This window comes from Macaca nemestrina, chromosome 1 (assembly GCF_043159975.1).
Source record: "Macaca nemestrina isolate mMacNem1 chromosome 1, mMacNem.hap1, whole genome shotgun sequence".
NCBI classification, from domain to species: Eukaryota; Metazoa; Chordata; class Mammalia; order Primates; family Cercopithecidae; genus Macaca; species Macaca nemestrina.
The window spans coordinates 185,481,548-185,502,020 of NC_092125.1; the positions used below are offsets into that span (position 1 = coordinate 185,481,548).

General features: G+C 39.8%; 1 long non-coding RNA gene across 1 annotated transcript in view; it reads left to right on the forward strand.

Annotated features, from left to right (window-relative positions):
• Nucleotides 1-4,686: 4,686 nt before the first annotated feature.
• The window catches only part of LOC139362392 (uncharacterized), a 50,029-nt gene continuing 34,242 nt past the window's right edge, over nucleotides 4,687-20,473 (forward strand). Inside the window, exon 1 of the long non-coding RNA XR_011621216.1 lies at nucleotides 4,687-4,738. This is a non-coding gene — a long non-coding RNA (uncharacterized lncRNA). The remainder of the gene's footprint in view (nucleotides 4,739-20,473) is intronic.

Sequence of the window (20,473 nt, forward strand, 5' to 3'; positions counted from 1 at the left end):
CTGCACTCCACATTCCTTAGCAGTTCCTGGAACAAATGAATTGTTGATAATGTGAGTTGTCTCTGCTGCTTTACAACCCATTTTGAACTCGAATAAGAAAACTCCTTGAATTTGCTTTTTTTCTAACATCTTTTCCATAGTCTTAAATAAATATAAAATAAACAGCAAGTATTAAGTCATTAGCAAAACAAATCATAAAGTGAGAAATGCACATTAAAACAATGTATAATATAATCACATTCATTTAAGAATGTATTCCAATATCAAATGACAAATTTCAACAATGCAAAAACTGAAATTACATTTGCACCAATCTCAGGGTTTTTTTTTCCATTTCCAATTTTCCCAACAATAAAACAACCTTCATTGTTTTTTGGGTTTTTTGGTTTAGTTTTTGAGTCAAGGTCTTTCTCTGTCATCCAGGCTGGAGAGCGTGGCATAATCATGGCTGACTCCAGCCTCAACATCCTGGGGGCCAATGTTCTTCCCAAGTAATTAGGACCACAGGCATATGCCACCACATCCTGCTAAATATTTGTTTTTAGAGACAAGGGTCTCACTATGGTACACCGGCTGGTCCCCAAAGTCTGAATGTGTGATGAAACATAGATTCACACATTTTTGAGGGGGTGGGATTCCTGAGAGACTAGTTTCTGCCTTACCTGTTTTGAACCACTAACAGAACCTGACATATTCTAGATGCCTGGGGCCACATAGAAAAACAACAATAACAAAAGTGTTGGGAAATGTGCTACTCTCCAGAGGTCACACAGTGCAGCAGAAAGAAACCATGGAGAGTAGAATATTGTGGGTTTTTAAAAACAGAAATTGGAAAATCCACCTAATTGGGAATTTACACACACTAGTTACAAAAGAATCTGTCTACCTAGGCTAATTGATGAAAGTCTTCCCCTGTATGAAGCCAGTATGTAAATACTAGGAGAGATGAATATTTTTTCAAATGTGCAGATACCAACACAAAATGTCAGTGAACAGAAGAAATGGGAAAATATGGTCCAAACAAAGATTAAAATAAACCTTGAGGAACTAACGTTACAGAAATGGAGGTATATGGATTTTGTGACAAATAATTCAAAATGGAGTGACATTGGCAAGATGACTGAGTAGAGGTGCCTATCACCCCCTGGCACATGCACAAAGACCAAAACAATAAATAAACAACCACATTTTGACTAGAGTACCTGAAGGAGAACACTGGAATACAGTAGGGATTGGTAAAAGTTGTGTAGAACATGGACGTTTGGGGCTGCTGCATAGAAGAGGGAACAATATATCCAACCTTTGCCATTCCATCTCCTCAGGTGGGATCAGAAACAAGAGAGACTCTTCTTGGGGGAAAAGATAAGTAGGAGGCCCACAAGAGACCCCATGGAAGCTGCAGGCACCTATAGTCATTGCTACTGGAGAACACTTTAGTCCTCACTGGCCTTGGGCCTAGTCTAGTGAACTTCCAGGAGTTCTTTGGCTGCATTACTCCAGAGAAAGCACCCACATTGTGCCTCCTCCCCCATGGGATCCCAGCTGCTGCTATATGACTCCATCTTGCAATGAAAGCCACTGCTGGAGTGTGTACTTTCCTGTGGACCAGTAGCCACTGCATCGCCCAATTGCTGAGCTCTGCTGTGACTATACTACACTCATATAGTTTCATCCCATCTCCCACCAAGCAGCTGCAGTTCTTTACCCGTGGGAATAAACTGACTAGGAAGCACTCTCTTTCCCATCCCAACAACTGCAGTGCCGCAACACTGGCTACTCAGACATTAGGCCCAGTAGACCAGCAATGACCACAGCATCTCAGCCCATATAGTGTCGTGCCTCCCAAGGAACAGACAGTGCTGCCTAGCCAGGAGGTCATGCCCAACCCAAGAACACAGCCCCTGTGCACCTGCCTCCAGCAGGGAGGCTGTGCCTGACCTGGAAGAATAGCCGGCACACACCCTTGGCATATGGAACAACCTGGTGCTCCTAGCTCCAGTGGGGAGGCCATGCCTGACCCAGCAGAAAAGCTACACTAAAACCTACAGTCTTGGTCACTAAGGCACTCACAGGCATTGCTGACATTGACTGCAAATTAACGTACTACAGAGGGATTACACTACTGTGTCCACCCAGAACCAAAGCCAATGACCCTACTCAATTAACATATCTGTGTTCTGTAAATGTATTTGTTTACCCAGAAAATTTATCCTTCGGAACTGAGGAAGAAATAAAGTCATCTTTGCCAGACAAGCAAAAGCTGAAAGAATTCAGCACCACTGGATCAGCCTTGCAAGAAATGCTTAAAAAAGTGCTTTAGTCAGAACCATAAAGATGTTAATTACTGCAATACAACCAGATTATCAGCATAGAACTCCCTGGTAGAGCTAAACTCATAATTAAGTTCAGAATATTCCATTACAGTAATGGTGGTATATAATCTTTCAAATCATTAGTATGAAGGTTGAAAGTCAAAATATCCAATAATAGCTATTTCAGTTTTCATCTATTCTTGTGTAAATTTCAGGCTACTTCATTCCCTGAAAACTCTACAGGTATTAATAAAAGTTATAATTTTGTTTATTACCCAGCTTTTTTGTGTTCTTGCTTTTGGAGTGACACTTCAAACTTTCTGGAAGAAACAAGAAGCCCTTAACATTGTATTGAGATGAGTGGTAATTTTAAGTTTTGGTGATGTTCTATTCATCATTTTTTCCTTTTATTTATTATTTATTTTTTAGAGACAGGGGCTCACTATGTTGCCTAAGCTGGTTTCAAACTCCTGGCTGGGCTCAAGCAATCCTCCACCTTGGTATCCCAAAGTGCTGGGATTATAAGCATGAACCACTGCATCTGGATCCTTCATAATTATATCCTTATGTAATTGATCTACAAAATTTTTGAAGATTATGTAAACTTTCCTCCTTTAATTAAAGCAAGATTTCCCATCTCTGACTTCGCAAGAGTGAAAAGAAATGTTCTAATTGCCTTATGCAAGTGAAGATAATAACAACCTGTCACTTATCATTTGCAAGATTCAGACAGCCAAGTATAAAGGAGTCCCTGGAGAACCCCCAACCAGCCTGAAAACTGGCAGTAGTGCACACTGGGGTGGAGCCTCAGGAAGTTATCCCCATTTGCAGGTGGGAGGAGCCTGGCCTCTCCTGTTCCAGGATGGTAACCTGAGATTTAATCTGTGAGGCAGGAAGCCTACTAGGAGGGCTCTCACTTTGCTGGGAGTCCCTGTTTCCCTTTTCTTCCTTTTCACACAATAAACCCTGCTTTTCTCACCCTTCAAAGTGTCTGCAAGACTAATCGTTCATGGTCATGTGACAAGAACCTGGCTTTTAGCTGAACCAAGAAGAAAGTCCTACTACAAGATGCAGCATGTTCTTTTACAACACAATAGTTGGCAGTACCATATTCATAAGTAGAGATTAAGAACAGTCACAGAATATCAGCATGAATAAGATGTTCTATTAGGATTCAGAATTCCAATAAGCCAATTGAGAAAACTTCATTCCTTGCCTCCCAGATTCCTGTCACTAAGGGAGGAAACTACCCCTCATATTGTCTTATGCCCAATTTCTGCCTCCAAAGAAAGAAGAAGTAAAAACTAAAAGGCAGAAATGAAATCCACAGGCAGACAGCCCAGCGCCACACCCTGGGCCTGGTAGTTAACAATCAACCCCTGACCTAATCAGTTATGTTATCTATAGATTACTGCCATTGCATGGAAAAACACTGTGAAAATCCCTGTCCTGTTCTGTTCCATTGTAATTACCAGTGCATGCAGCTCCCAGTCATGTACCTTCTGCTTGCTCAATTGATCATGACCCTCTCATGTGGACCCCCTTAGAGTTGTAAGCCCTTAAGAGGGACGGGAATTGCTCACTCGGGAAGCTCAGTTTTTGAGACTGAGTCTTGCTGATGCTCCCGGCTGAATAAAGCCCTTCTTTCTTTAACTTGGCATCTGAGAGGTTTTGTTTGCAGCTCATGCTGCTACATTGCTTGGTTCCCTGACCAGGAAGTGAAGTGATTAATGGGAAGTTGAGGTAGCCCCTTAGGTGGCTTAGGCCTGCCCTGTGGAGCAGGAGACTCTGGCCAGCTTGAGTGGCATGGATCCTGAGAGTGCTCCAGGGTAGGCAATTGTTCGGGTGGAATGCCTTGCCAGAGCAGCACATGGCAGGCCCCTGTGGAGGATCAGCACAATGGCTGAACCCCAGGAAGGAACTGGCACTTGGAGTCTGGACATCTGAAACTTGTTAAGACTGGTCTTTGGAACTTGCCCACTCCATTTGAGTGGAAGCGTGGCCTGATCATCCATGACGTGCCTGTACTGGCCCTTTGGTCTTTGTTTTTGACTTGACTTGGATTGCTTGATAAGTTGGTTTTGGTTTTGACCTGGCTTGGATTTCTTGATACTATGATTTTGGCTTTGATTCTGGTTTGGTATAAACTGTAAAACACTGTGTGTGTGCCCTTTTTACCTGTTCTTTGTTTTGTGGTGCACAAGTGGTGTGAGTGTGGTGTTTTGTCTTGAAGAAGCATGGGCCAGACACAAAGTAAGCCCACCCTACTAGGAACTACGTTGAAAAATTTCAAGAAAGGATTTAAGGGAGATTACAGTGTTACTAGGACATCAGGAAAACTTAGAACTTTGTGTGAAATAGGCTGGCCAGCATTAGAGGTGGGTTGGCCATCAGAAGGAAGCCTGGACGGGTCCCTTGTTTCAAAGGTATGGCACAAGGTAACCTGTAAGCCAGGGCACCCAGACCAGTTCCCGTACATAGACACTTGATTACAGCTGGTTTTAGACCCCTTCCCGCACAGTGGTTGAGAGAACAGCAGCATAAGTGGCTGGCAGAGAGGAAAGACCAGCAGAGATGGAAAGAGGAAAGAGACAGAGAGGAAAAGAGGCAAAGAGAGAGAGGAAGAGACAGAGAGACAAAGAGGAAGTTGAGGAGAAAAAGAGAGAGAAAGAGAGGAAGAGACAGAATCAAAAAGAAAGTCAAAAAGAAAGACAGAAAGTCAAAGAAAGAAAGAAAGAAACAGAGAAATATACATGTAGTTAATAAAAAACAGTGTACCCTATTCCTTTAAAAGTCAGGGTAAATTTAAAACCTATAATTGATCATCGAAGGATTCTCCATAACCCTATAACACCACTTTGTTGTCAGTGTAAACAAGGGCATATCCCGAAAGAACTGAAGCCACTGATAACCAGTAGCCTTCCTATCAAAAAATCCTTAACCTAGTAACCCGTGGATGGCCCAGATGTATTCAACCTGTAGTGGCAACTGCTTTGCTAACATAAGAAAATAAAAAAATAACTTTTAGAGGAAATCTCATTGTTAGCACACTTCACCAGTTCAGAATTATCCTAAGGGGGGGGGGGGAAGGATGATTTAACATTAACCACTGAAAATTCTCTTAACCCAGAACTTTTCCTAACAGGGCATCTAAATCTTAATTACCATACAAAGGTCCGACCAGACCTAGGAGGAACTCCCTTCAGGACAAGATGATCGATGGTTCCTCCCCAGTAATTGAAGGGAAAAAAAAAAGCCATCTATAGCAATTCTAAGTTAATTTGGACAAAACAAGGTCTTATTAATAGCAAAGGATAATTAAAATCCTAAACTCACAAGGTTTAAACAAAAGTAAAGTCTGCTAAAAGTTAACAGTGTAACATGTATTATAGTAATTTCTAATCTTGTGGCCTTAGACAGTCTAGGCCACAGACATAAAGGAAGTTCACTTTGGAAAAGAATGGCTATCATCCTCAAAAAAAAGGGGGGGAAAAACGGGGGGTGGGTGCAGAATTTATGTAAAAAGAGTGTTATATGGTAAATTCTTGTCCTGAAATAAATTAACTGGTTGTTTAAATAAAGAAATGTTTGTAATAAGTCAGAAAGTTGAGGCATGTCGAAAAATTGTCTGCAAAGGTCGTGAAAGAGAAAAATGTTATAAAAAAAAGAATTTATGCAAGAAATGTTGTATAATTTAAAAGCTACTAGGCTTCCTGAATGTAAAACTACTGAAAAAAACAGTTTATACTCAAGGTGTATAAACTTATAATCCTTTGGTAAAAGGATTATAAGAAGGTATAAGAATATAAATTTTTACCTACATTACAGGTTAAAAAAATTATTGTTTTGAAGGTTTAAGCAAGTTTTAAAACATTAATTGTAAAGAAAATTCTGTGTGTAAACATGTTAGTTAAAGTTAAAGGGGTATCATCCAATTTCTCTGTGAACTGGACATTAAAGTAAAAATGCAACGGGTTTCTCTTAAAGCACTAACCTGCTCTTGAACAAAGATTATAAAAGGTTAAAAAGAGTCTATAAAAATCTTACCTTATGGTCAGACATTAAAAATTGAATAAATATGTACACTAAGTTTTATTAAAACTAAGTTTAACATTAATAACACACTAATATAAAGGTGAAATTTAGCTTATCTCATATAAAAATCATACAGGAAGCATTGTCAAATATAAAATGGTGTTTGGCTTCTTTGGTCCAAAACTAATAAAAACTAATAAAAATAGATGCTAAAGGAAATCTCTCAGTAGAAAGGCACCAAGGACTGTAAAGTCCACTGCTGATGTCCCCACATTTAAAACAAAAGGTCAATTTGTTAGAAATTATATACTTGTTTTATCTTCCACTTTCCTTTCCCTCAAAACTCAAAGTCTTTTAGCACATGTACCACCCCTAGACTTTCTAGTAAACCAGCACCAGTCTGAAGATCATGTTCTCATCAAAGGGTGGAAAGAAAGGAAACTCAAGCCAGCCTAGGAAGGACCCTACCTTGTGCTGCTAACCACCGAGACTGCTGTTCGTACAGCAAAAAAAGGATGGACTCATCACAACCAAGTCAAGAAAGCACCACCCCCTCCAGAGTTGTAGGCCATAGTCCCAGGGGAAAACCCTATAAAACTAAAGCTAAGAAAAATTTAACTCTTTCATCTATTATAAACTCTTCTTCTTTCCTTGCTCTATTGCTGATCATTCAGTTATTAACATAACCAAGTCAATTTTACTTCAAACTATTGCATTTAATGCTTGCCTTGTTATACCCTGTGGGGCCTTGCCAAGTCAAAGACGGCTCTCTACTTCAGAAAAGTACCTCTGTCCCTCCTGACTCTCCTCAGACTAGACATTAGTCAATTAGGACCATTTAATCTGGGGAAATTTCAATAAAGACTCCAGTGTCAACCAGGAGTCTTGCTCCCCAATGTAGAGCTTTTATGCCTTAGTTGGTCCAACATTCTGTGGACCACTAAAGAGCAAGGATGGACTGCCCCAACCAGTTTTTGTAATTTCCTAAAATCGTACATTCATTTCACTAGAGGATCATAGAAGTTAAAGACTTAAAACAAACTTTGGTGATTAAGACAGGATACCAAGATGCAAATGCCTGGTTGGAATGGATCAAATATTCCACTGCACGTTAAACAAAAGCAATTGTTATGCTTGTGCACATGGCAGGCCAGAGGTCCAAACTGTCCCCTTTCCACTAACGTGGTCCTGCAGTCAACCAGGTATGGGCTGCATGGTAGCTCTTTTCCAGGATTCTACAGCCTGGAGTGATAAGTCATGCCAAGCTCTCTCTGCTATATCCCAAAGTCTGGCACCCTGTGGGTCCATCTCCCAACACTAAGTTCACTTTGCGTCTCTCACAACAGGGAGGAAACTTAGCATTCCTTGGAGACCTGAAGGGATTCAGTGAGCTTAAGAATTTTCAAGAGCTTATCAATCAATAAGCCCTTGTTCATCCCCAAGCGGATGTGTGGTGGTATTGCCGTGGACCTTTACTGGGCACTCTGCCAAATAACTGGAGTGGCACTTGTACTTTAGTCCAATTGGCTATCCCTTTCCCTCTTGCATTTCATCAACAAGAGGGAGGAAAAATAAGACATCGAAAAGCAAGAGAAGCCCCTTATGGGTCTTTTAACTCTCGCATCTATTGAGACACAATTGGAGTCCCACGGGGAATACCAGATCAATTTAAAGCTTGAAATCAAATGGCTGCAGGATTTGACTCAATATTTTGGTGGGTGACAGTTAATAAAAATGTAAATTGGACAAACTACATCTATTACAACCAACAGTAATTAGCTTTTCATGAGTTAAAAGAAAAGCTCATGTCGGCCTCAGCCCTGGGGCTACCTGACCTGACAAAACTCTTTACGCTCTATGTGTCAGAAAGAGAAAAAATGGCAATTGGAGTTTTAACCCAGACTGTGGTGCCCTGGCCAAAGCCAGTGGCCTATCACTCAAAACAACTAGACAGGGTTTCCAAAGCCTGGTCCCCATGTCTAAGGGCCCTGGCAGCAATGGCCCTGTTAGCACAAGAAGCAGATAAAATAACCCTTGGGCAAAACCTGAATATAAAGGCCTCCTATGCTGTGGTAACTTTGATGACTACCAAAGGACATCATTGGCTAACAAATGCTAGATTAACCAAGTACCAAAGCTTACTATATGAAAATCCCCACATAACCATTGAAGTTTGCAACATGCTAAACCCCGCCACCTTGCTCCTGGTATCAGAGAGCCCAGTTGAACATAACTGTGTAGAGGTATCAGACTCAGTTTATTCTAGTGGGCCCAACCTCTGAGACCGTCCTTGAACATCAGTAGACTGTGAGCTGTACATGGGCAGGAGCAGCTTCGCCAACCCTTGCAAAGTGACTCTGAAGAAGATGACAAGCCCTGCTCCAGTCACACCTGGACTGGTCCACACATGGCTGAAACTTGAGAAAACGGATTGCGGGACCCATTTTCCTTAAAATTTGGACTTGTACAATAAGGACTTCAACTGACCTTCCTCAGACTGAGGACTGTTCCCAGTGTATACATCAAGTCACTGAGGTAGGACAAAAAGTTGCTACAATCCTATTATTTTATGGTCATTATAAGTGTACCAGGACTCTAAAATGAACTTGTTTGTATAATGCTATTCTACACAAGGTATGTAGCCCAGGAAATGACCAACTTGATGTGTGTTATGACCCATCTGAGCCCCCCATGACCACAGTTCTTGAAATAAGATTAAGGACTGAGGACTGGCGAGGGCTCATAAATGATATGAGTAAAGTGTTAGCCAAAACAAAAGAAAAAGGAGTGCCCAAACAAGTCACCTTGAAGTTTGATGCCTGTGCTGTCATTAATAGTAATGTTAGGAATAGGATGTGGTTCTCTTATTTAGGAAAGAGGCTATATGACAGAAAATAAGTACATTTGTCATGAACTAGGACTGTGTGGAAATGAATGTAGATACTGGTCTTGTGACATTTAGGCTACTTGGATAAAAAATGAAAAGGATTTTGTCCACCTTCAGAAAGGGAAAAGTGGCCCTTCCTGTACCAGTGGTCAATGTAACCCCTTAGAACTAGCAATAACCAACCCCCTTGATCCTCACTGGAAAAACGGGGAGTGTGTAACCATAGGAATTGATGGGGCTGGACTGGATCCTTGAGTAAATATCGTGGTTTGAGGAGTTTATAAATGCTCTCCTGAGCCAGTGTTTCAAACCGTCTATGATGAACTGAATGTGCCAGTACCAGAAATTCCAGGAAAAACAATAAATGTGTTTTTTCAATTAGCCAAGCATGTAGCACAGTCTCTCAATGTCACTTCATGTTATGTATGTGGAGGAACTGTAATGGGAAATCAATGGCCATGGGAAGCACAAGAATTAGTACTTAGAGACCCAGTTCCTGATGAATTCCCAGCTCAAAAGAATCACCCTGATAACTTCTGGGTCCTAAAAGCCTCAGTCATTAGACAATACTGTATAGCAAGAGTGGGGAAGGTCTTCACCTTTCCTGTGGGAAGACTCAGCTGCCTTGGGCAAAAACTGTATAATAATACTACAAAAACAGCCACCTAGTGGAGTTCAAACCACACTAAGAAAATTCAATTTAGTCAATTCCCAAAGTTGCAAACCATGTGGACCCACCTGGAGTACCACCAGGACTAGACAGCCCCCACTAGATTATACTGGATATGTGGACATAGAGCTTACACCAGATTACCCAACCAGTGGGCAGATAGTTGTGTTATCGGCACTATTAAACCATCTTTCTTCCTACTGCCCATAAAGACAGACGAACTCCTGGGCTTCCCTGTCTATGCTTCCCACAAAAAGAGAAGCATAGCCATAGGAAATTGGAAAGATGATGAATGGCTCCCTTAGAGAATCATACAATGTTATGGGCCTGGTACTTGGGCACAAGACAGCTCATGGGGATACCAGACCCCTATTTACATGCTCAACCGAATCATACGGTTACAAACTGTCTTAGAAATAATCACTAATAAGACTGGCAGAGCCTTGACTATTCTGGACTAGCAAGAAACTCAGATGGGAAACGCTATCTATCAAAATAGATTGGCTCTTGACTACTTGCTAGCAGCTGAAGGTGGGGTCTGTAGGACATTCAACCTTACTAATTGCTGTCTACATATATTTGATCAAGGGCAAGTAGTTGAAGACATAGAGATATGACAAAACTGGCGCATGTGCCCGTGCAAGTGTGGCATGGATTTGATCCTGGGGCCATGTTTGGAAAATGGTTCCCAGTACTAGGAGTATTTAAAACTCTTATTATAGGAGTCATAATAGTAATAGGAACTTGCTTACTGCTCCCTTGTTTGCTACCTGTACTTCTTCAAATGATAAAAAGCTTCATCACTACCTGAGTTCACCAAAATGCTTCAGCACAAGTGTACTATATGAATCACTATCAATCTGTCTTGCAAGAAGACATGGGTAGTAAAAATCAAAGTGAGAACTCCCACCAGTGGGTGAAGTTCTCAACGTTGGGGAATAAGGGATATCACCCCTCATATTGTCTTATGCCCAATTTCTGCCTCCAAAGAAAGAAGAAGTAAAAACTAAAAGGCAGAAATGAAATCCACAGGCAGACAGCCCAGTGAAACACCCTGGGCCTGGTAGTTAAAGATCGACCCTAACCTAATCGCTTATGTTAGCTATAGATTACAGACATTGCACGGAAAAGCACTATGAAAATCCTTGTCCTGTTCTGTTCTGTTCTAATTACCAGTGCGTGCAGCTCCCAGTCACGTACCCCCTGCTTGCTCAATTGATCACGACCCTCTCATGTGGACCCTCTTAGAGTTGTAAGCCCTTAAGAGGGACAGGAATTGCTCATTTGGGGAGCTCAGTTTTTGAGACGTGAGTCTTGCTGATGCTGTCGGCCGAATAAAACCCTTCCTTCTTCAACTCGGTGTCTGAGGGGTTTTGTCTTCAGCTCGTCCTGCTACATCACAATCCCTGAAAACCATTATGTATAGAGGGATACTTTTCAACCTGGGTTGCATAATGCAATCATCTGGGAAAACTTTTTTAAAAATCTAGTGGCATTCTCTCCTTCAAAGTAGTTCTGAAATATTCCACAGATTAGTTTGGTTGTTTTTTGTTTCCTTGCTTTGTTTTGCTTTTGGTTTATTTTTTCAGACAGGGTCTTTCTCTGTCATCCAGGCTGGAGCACACTGGCACAATCATGACTCACTGCAGCCTCAACCTCCTGGGCTCAAGCAATCCTCCCACCTCAGCCTCCCAAGTAATTAGGACCACAGGTGCATGCCACCACATTCTGCTATTATTATTATTATTATTATTATTATTATTATTATTATTATTATTTTGTAGAGACAAGGGTCTTACTGTATTGCCCAGGCTGGTCTCAAACTCCTGGGCTCAAGTGATCCTCCTGCCTTGGCCTCACCAAGTTTTGGGATTCCAGGCTTGAGCCACTACACCTAGTCCTGATGACTTTCAAATATGTAGGCTGGGTGGAGAATGTGATATAGAGGCCTTCAAAAAGTACAGAGTGGATGTGTTGAGGAGATAGAAAAAGAGTTATAGGTAATAACAATTTCAGAGTAAAAGTAATCATACTATGTTAAAAACATTTTAATCGGGGTTACCTACACTCCAATAATTTATCTGGATTAATGCCTCTTGAGCTGCATAGACACTTCTAGTTCTGTTTTGGGATATCTTACTGAAATTGTTTTAGTCACAGTAAACATGACTCTGACAGTGGATATTCTTTGTAATCTCTCTCCAGAGTCTCTTCACTTGTCTTGGCACCCATTTTGCTTGGCTGTATGTATTGGACACTAAGTTAGATTCACTCACAAGCTCCTACACCCAACAAGGGCTTTACTTGAAATAATTGAAGAAGAGAAAGATACTAGACTCAGGAACTCAGATGAGTGGTTAGATTTAGGGATTTTGACTGCACTGAAACTTCATTCTATTGACATGGTCAGATCTCAGGTGTGTCATTTTTGGGGAGTTTTCTCAAGATTTCTCAGTATTCATTCTTATATTTGGGAGACCAGGTCCTCCTATGAAGTTCTCAGACTGTCTTCTGAGAGGCTTCACCTAAGGATACAATCCCCAACATCATTTCTGCTTTGCATATAAAGGATAATTATAGACAAAGGAATCTGTTAAAGGAAGTTTAATGACATTCTTTCCATAACATAAGCAATTAGAAGAAATGGCAGAGTTTTATCATAGACTCCAGAGACTCTTCTAAGAGCATATCAGGGTGTATAGACCAGGGGTCAGTTCTCTAAGCACTTTTTAATATTATAGAATAATTCACTTCTCTACCTCAGTTACTTGGTTAACCTGCCTGTTTTCTTAAAGGGAATGGCAGCAAAAAGCTTAAAAGCAAGAAGTCAGCTTCTTTGTTCTAAGTGCATCAAAGAAAGAAAGAAGGAAGCTGAGATATTGTGTTGTACACCCTGAGGGTTGTGACTTCAGTGTGTAGCGTGTATTGGGACAACCAAAGGGAAGAGGGAATCAAAGATAATACATAAGCTTCAGACATATCAAAGTGCCTCTTAAATATAACCTACACAGGATTCCATAGGTACCTTCAAATCAGCCTCAAAAAACAAACAAACAAACAAAAAACAAACTTACGCATTTACAGTCACCACATTATTTTGCCCTTATTTATTTATTTATTTATTTATTTTGAGACATAGTCTTGCCCTGTCGCCCAGGCTGGAGTGCAGTGGCATGATCTCGGCTCACTGCAACCTCCGTCTCCCAGGTTCAAGTGATTCTACTGCTTCAGATTCCTGAGAAGCTGGGATTACAGGTGCGTGCTACCACACCCAGCTAATTTTTGTATTTTTAGTAGAGACGGGGTTTCACCATGTTGGTCAGGCTGGTCTAGAACTCCTGACCTCATGATCTGCCCACCTCGGTCTCCCAAAGTTCTGGGATTACAGGCATGAGCCACTGTGCCTGGCCTATTTCCCTCACTTTTAAAAAGTTGCTCTTCTCTGAAGCCGTAGCTCAAATAATACTCTCTCCCTTTGCCTGGTCAGTCAAATGCCGAAATCTGGGAGACATCCTGCAACTCCTCATTTCCTTCCACTCCATCATTCTATCAGTTCTACTTCCTAAATAGATTCCAAATCAGTTGTACATCATCTGCTTTGCTACTATTTTAGTTTAAGCTCTCATTGTATTCTTTGCAGATTATACAGACACATACACAAACATATGAGAATATTTCATATATATGGGAATTGTTCAGCCATTGTGGAAAGCAGTGTGGTGATTTCTCAAAGAGTTTAAAGCAAAATTACCATTCAACCCAGCAATACCATTATTAGGTATACACACCCAAAGAAGCATAAATCATTCTACCATAAAGAAACATGGACGTGGATGTTCATCGCAACACTATTCCCAATAGCAAATACATGGAATCAACCTAAATGCCCATTAATGGTTGACTAGATAAAGAAAATGTAGTACATATACACCATGGAATGCTACGCAGCCATAAAGAAGAACAAGATCATGCCCTTTGCAACAACATGGATGGAGCTGGAGGCCTTCATCCTAAGTGAACTAATACAGGAACAGAAAAGCAAATACTGCATGTTCTCACTTATGAGTGGGAGCTAAACAATGAGAACACATGAGAAAGAAGGGAATAACAATGGAGCCTACTTGAGGGTGGTGGTTGGGAGGAGGGAGAGGACTGAAAACTTTCTGTTGAGTACTATGCTTATTAGCTGGGTGACAAAATAATCTATAAACCAAACCCCTATGATATGCAGTTTACCCTTATAACAAACCTGCACATGTACCGCTGAACCTAAAAGTTAAAACAATTCAAAAAATAAAAATAACAATACAACAAAAATAATACAAATAAAATTAATAAAGTATAGCAACTATTAACATAACATTTTACATTGTTTTGGGTATTATGAGTAATTTAGAGGTGATTTATCATGTACGGGAAGATGTGCAAAGGTTCTACGCAAATATTATGCTATTTTATAGAAGGGATTTGAGTGTCCTCAAATTTTGACAACCTTGTGGATCCTGGAACAATTCACCTGAGCATACTAAGGGATGATTGTACATATACAGGTGGGTTATCATTTGTACATATACATGTATTGTATATATATACACACAGGAATATGCACATAAACCTAAGCATGTGAACATATAATTCCATAAACATAGATCCATAAACATGTGTAATCATTTGTAAATATATGAGACATGTTCATGTTTATATATGTACTTATGTATATTGCTATATGTTATATATATTTATGCATTTATATTACCTATATTATCTATAAATAGATACTTTCATATGTGAGACTTAAGTAATAATATATACACTTAAGTATATGTCATATATAGTTCTTAAAATTACACTCTTCATAATTTAATCTTTGTTTCTCTCTTCAGCTCACCTCTAACCCTTCCCTTCCATCCTAACTCCCATTCCAGCTACAGTAAACTTCTTGAAAATTTCTGAGTTCCCCATCTTCTCTCCTGTGTCTTTCAAAGTGTTGCTTTCTCAACTTGGAAAGACTACTTGAATCCTTTTCTTAACTGGGCTAACGGGTAATTTTATTTCATGACCCCTCTCAGCCATTATTAGCTCCTTAAAGCCTTCCTTGAATGCTTCATTTAGTGTCTTTTATTTGTGTTTCCACGGCTCCCATTCTTTCCTCTCCAGGTGCAGGTATAACATTCAAAATAAATTTATTATAGCTCTTTTGTTCAATGCCAATTACATGAAATATATACATCAGATTCTGTCTTGCTTTCCTTCAGTGTGGCATGTCATGTCAGTAGGTGCATACTGCCAGGTGTAATCTGAAGTCGACAAAGAGTTCTGCCCACAGGTTGAAGCAGCCAGTCCCCTGGGAATTTCCCTTGGCCTGGAACATAAGAATTAGGCTGGCATAATCAAGTGCCCAGAGTCTGAGGGTAGAGGAAGGGTGTTTGGTAGGTAGTTTGCTTGATCCCCATCTGACTCTGGCATATCTTGCCCTGGCTACAGGAAAACTGCTGAAGCATGGTTGAAATTCATGTGACTCGACTGGAACTCATTTTATAGGGACAACAGAGAGTGGACTCTGGATCACCTGACTCAAGTAACTGAGGAGATTTAGAAAGATTTAGGGACACAGTTCTCTCTTCATTGATGGTCTTCATTTCTATTCCTCCCTCTCCTTTGTGCCTTCTGGGAGGAGCCCCATTCTACATTTCCAGGGACTTGACAGACCTGTATTTGGAGACTAATGAGATTTGAGATTTCCAAAGAATGAGATGCATTGAGAACTCTTAGTCACCTTCATGGAAAAACCTTCTCAATGTTTCTGTGTGGATTAGTGGGAACTCACTCTGTACCATTATGTTCTAGCAAATGTTGGGCTCATAGGGCTGATTCCTCAGTCACACAGTAGTAAGACTAGTCCCCATTGCATAGTATTCTTTGTGACTAGAATACCTCTTATCTAGTGTAGCTAGCTGAGATTAACAAAAATAAAGAGAAAGAGAAATACCTCATTTGAGAGAGTTGAGTTTAAAAATCATAAATCTATGAAATTGTTGGCTTTCAAAAGATGACAAAGACTCATGGCAAGTATTTTAGTCAGCTATCCTCAAATGATAAAGTAGTTATCTCAGAAACACTTTGATTTTGTTTCAAATACAAACACAGTAGAAAAGGGATGGATTGGGTGCTCTATAATTTCAGAAAAATTGGTGTGATCATACCTAGTTAAAGACAGGCTTATCTTCTTTTGTGATCTGATTCACTTTTCTGACAAGCTGAATATGTCAGGAATTCAACTGACACATTAACTTTCATAATCCTTAGATAGCATATTTGTCTTTTTGTTTAACATTTGAAAATTTTTGTGGTAAAATACACAGAACATAAAAGTTACAGTTTTGAACATTTTGAATATACCATTCTGTAGCATTCACATTGCTGTGCAGCCATTACTACCATTCATCTCCAAACTTTTTCATCATCCCGCTCTGAAATTCTGTGCCTGTCAAACACTAACTTATCATTATTTGAAAGCTTCTAAAACCCACATATGGAATGAGAAACATATACCCAATCAGATCAAGAGTCTCATTTGAGAGACTAAAATCTGTGGGTTCTCTATAGCAATATTTCAAGACTGCATTTTCTATAACAACCTCATTCCTGCCAACATCCATATTGGGCTTTCATTCCAATTTTGCTACAAATTACCTTTGGAGATGTGTATAGGCAAAAAGATATCCAGCACAGTCCACCACCTTTGTCTCTTAGCAAGAGTCTTGCCCACACTCTAGTCTTGTCCTTCAGTGAAAAGTTTGCATTCTTACCAAATGGGAGCCCCAGTCCTGTAAGCTACCATATCCTGATGGTTAATATTAATTTTGTCATATTTTACACCTGAAACCTAGACTGTCACCACCAGTGTTATTCATGTTATCTCTGGTAAAATGAATAAAAAGCCATAGTTAATAAACATAAAGCATAGCTGTTATCAACACAATTGGTCACAAAACACTAAATGGGCTAATTGTAGCTGCCTTTTTCTACCACTCATACTGTGTTCTGCATGTCTTCAATCAGCAACTCAGCTAGATGAGGTTCTTAACCTGATGGAGTTCTTTAAATTTTTATTTCTGTGGACCTCAGCCTTTGACTGTCTTGACTGATTGGGTTGCTTCAGTTGTCTATAGGCCAGGACTATTGGTCAAGGTACTATTTGACTTCTGGATCGATCTCCCCAGCTCTCCAGTTGCCCATATTTCTGGCTCTTGGTTCAGTGATGTGAGAAGTTCAAAATGGCTAGAGGGCAGTCTCAGCTTCTAACTCATCAGATTATTAACTGTATTCCATGGTGGAAACATTTCACTGTGAGATCCTAGAACCTCCAACCACACTGAAGTTGAAGATATAAGAAGGGAAGCAAAATTTTTCAAGTAAGTAATAAAGCCACATAGTGAGAGTATTACCTCCCAGGTGACATTTTCCAGCCCCGTGCATTCTACCACAGGAGAAATGGCACAATTTTTTAACCATTAATTTAAGGCATATTCGACATGTCATAGGGCTAGTGTCCTACCTAAGCATATATGAGTTTCTATCAAGTCAGGTGTATCTGGGTCACAAACGTGTAGTAAGACTAGAGATTTTCCTGATCTTGAGCCCATTGCTGTGCTTCCTTTGCTGTAAAATGATTCTCTTGGTGAGAGGCAATGTCATATGGGATACCATGGGGTGAAAAGGGCATTGAGTATGTACATGGTTGGTTGTACATTAAAAAGCACTGCTGGCAGATCCAATGATAGAGTAAGTATCAATCCCTTCAAGAATAATTAACATCTCTTTTATTATGGACTTGACCATCTAACCTGCTAGTTCTCTGAAAATTAAAAGCTGAATACTCAGCAGAGGTGATAGCCAAATCATCCCAATTGCAAGAAAATCTACACTTTTGATCCCATGTGTGGCTTCTCCATGTGTGTCCGTATGTTCTTGCCCAATATCTTCAAGTCCCAGACTGTCCTCCAATTCCTTGAACTTAGCTTAAGAAACTTTGTGAGGGGGAGCATTTAGTTGTTGCTCCAACTCTGCCATCTTTAAAACCAGACACTGGACTCAGTCCTCTGCTGCATGTCTTATGGCTAGAGAGAAGATGAAGGACTCCTCTAAAGCTGCAGTGGAGACCTCTGGGTTCTCCAAACATGTTCTCAATTGTATATTCATAGCTTTTAATTTCCCCTTTTCTTTAAGTCCATCTTTAGGGAAGTCTGAAGAAAGTAGAGGACTCCACGGTCTTTACAATTACTACTTTTGCTGTAACAATCAAGTCACTTTCTTTTCTTCTCTGTGCCTTCCTCCTTACTTGCAGTTAGTTAATCCTGTACCACGAATATTGACAAATTGAGTACATTTGGCACCATGGTATGCTACACATTGCCCTTGCTCATTTCCCTCCAGCAAAAAGGTTAGCTGTGCCCTTCTCAAATACATGAGGCTATCATGCATTCATGAATATCAGAATCATATTTTAAGGCTTTCTTTCTAGGACACACTTTCAATACTGATTCCTGTATCAGCCATGGCTCTAGTAAAGAAACAGACGTCATGCTTAAATTTTTAAAACATTCAAATAAAAGATTGTTTACAAATGTGTGAGCAAGGTGTAGGGAAACCCTGAGGAGTAGTGCATATCCTGAAGCTAAAATAAAATCCTGAGGAGAGCGCATATCCTGGCTGTCACCACCCACAAATCTATAGGAGCAGTGGCAGGAAGTAGTAACTAAAACCTGAAGAAGGTGAGGCTTTTTTGTTTTAATGGAAATTATGACTTTTGGGTGGGCATACAGCTCACCATAGCAATCCGGCAAGAGGGAGCTAAGAAAATAAATACTCCCACCTTGCTTTCTTTCATTCCAGCAATCTCCTGCTTAATATTCATGCTTGCAAATTTTACCAGAAGCCAGAGGGAGGGGTACTGATTACTGTAATCCTTAGAGCACAGCTTTCTGGTAAACAGATTGGGGCAGAGAAGAATCGAGATTAGATCTGGTGGAGTAAGCATGAGCTATACAGCACATATCTAGACACATGGCAAGATATCATAACATATTCTGAGATTAGGAAATATAGTTCCTATACTTGATGACTTAAAAATCTAATGGTGCAGTCACGTACCTCAACAATTACAAATGAGTTTGTGTGTACAAAATTCAATATGATAAAGAAAAACAATTGCATAGAAACCTAAAATTTGACCCATCCAAAGCTCAAACACATTTCTTCCCAAGATTCTTGTCATGACTAATGACACACCCAGTTACACATACCAGAAACCCAGGAGTCATGTGAAAATACATCTCCACCATATCTTACATTCTTTCGTGGTGGCAGTTGCACAATTGTTGTATCTCATAGCATGATCTTGCATTCCTTCTCTAACATCACCCATGTGAGCTGGAATATTTATGGCAGCTTGCCAGCGGCATTTCTGTCTCTGTCCTCTGTCTAGCTTACAGAATGACATTTCAAATGTGTACATCTGGATAGAGTTGGCCATGATTTTACATTTTTTATTAATTGCCAAAGATAACATTTATTGAGAATTTGTTATGATTTACTTTTTTATCTGAACATTTTATATTAATTTAATACTATGGCATATATACTCTTACTAACTGCTTTTCTGATAGTTAACAGAGGCAGAGTGGTTACATAGATAATCAAGGTCACACAGCTCTTAAGTAGTAGAGCAATGATTGAGTCTGGTTTCAAAGCCTTGGCTTTTTATCACTCTTAAACACTAAACTACAATATACTAAAACTGTTGAGAAAATTAATACTTTATAGTTCTTAAGTTATTTATAGTAAACTTCTTATTATAGTACTTATTGGGCACCATTATGACCACTTTACATATAACATCTTCATCAACTCCAATAGTAAACAGAATGAGGAAGAAATTAGTATCCCTTATTTACAGCTGAAAAAATAGTCACAGAGTTTTAGTAACATGCCTAAGTTCATACAACTAAATAGTAAAGACAAAATTTAAACTTAGCAGGATCTTGCTTTTAACCACTATGCATACTGCCTCCGATCATAGAGGAAAAACACTAAATTCATTACCCTAGCACATGAAGCCCTTCTCTGCCTCACTCCTTAATCTTACTAGACACACACATTCCTCAATTCTCCTTGTCCAGTAAGGTTTCTGCATATTGAATCTGGTGTATGTTTTTATTCCCTTTACACTGTATGAAATGACCACCTCATCCTTCAAAATGTAGACACCACCTCACTAGTAAAGCCTCATTTTGTGGACTTTCTCCCTGCCATGATACTGCAAAGTGCATTGCTCTCCAGGGTTACAAGACCTGCCGTCGTGCATAGTGTGGCATTTTTCACATTATTGTTACCATCCGAGTGTCTGTCCACTTCTCTATAACCCTGATATCTATCAAATCTCTTTTTTGAAGAATAAATAGATAATGATCACACTTGTCTGCTAAATTAAAAGCCAAAACATTATAGAACCAATGAAAAATCTTCATGTTAGAGTGAAATATACAATTCTATTTCTCCCTTTGTTCT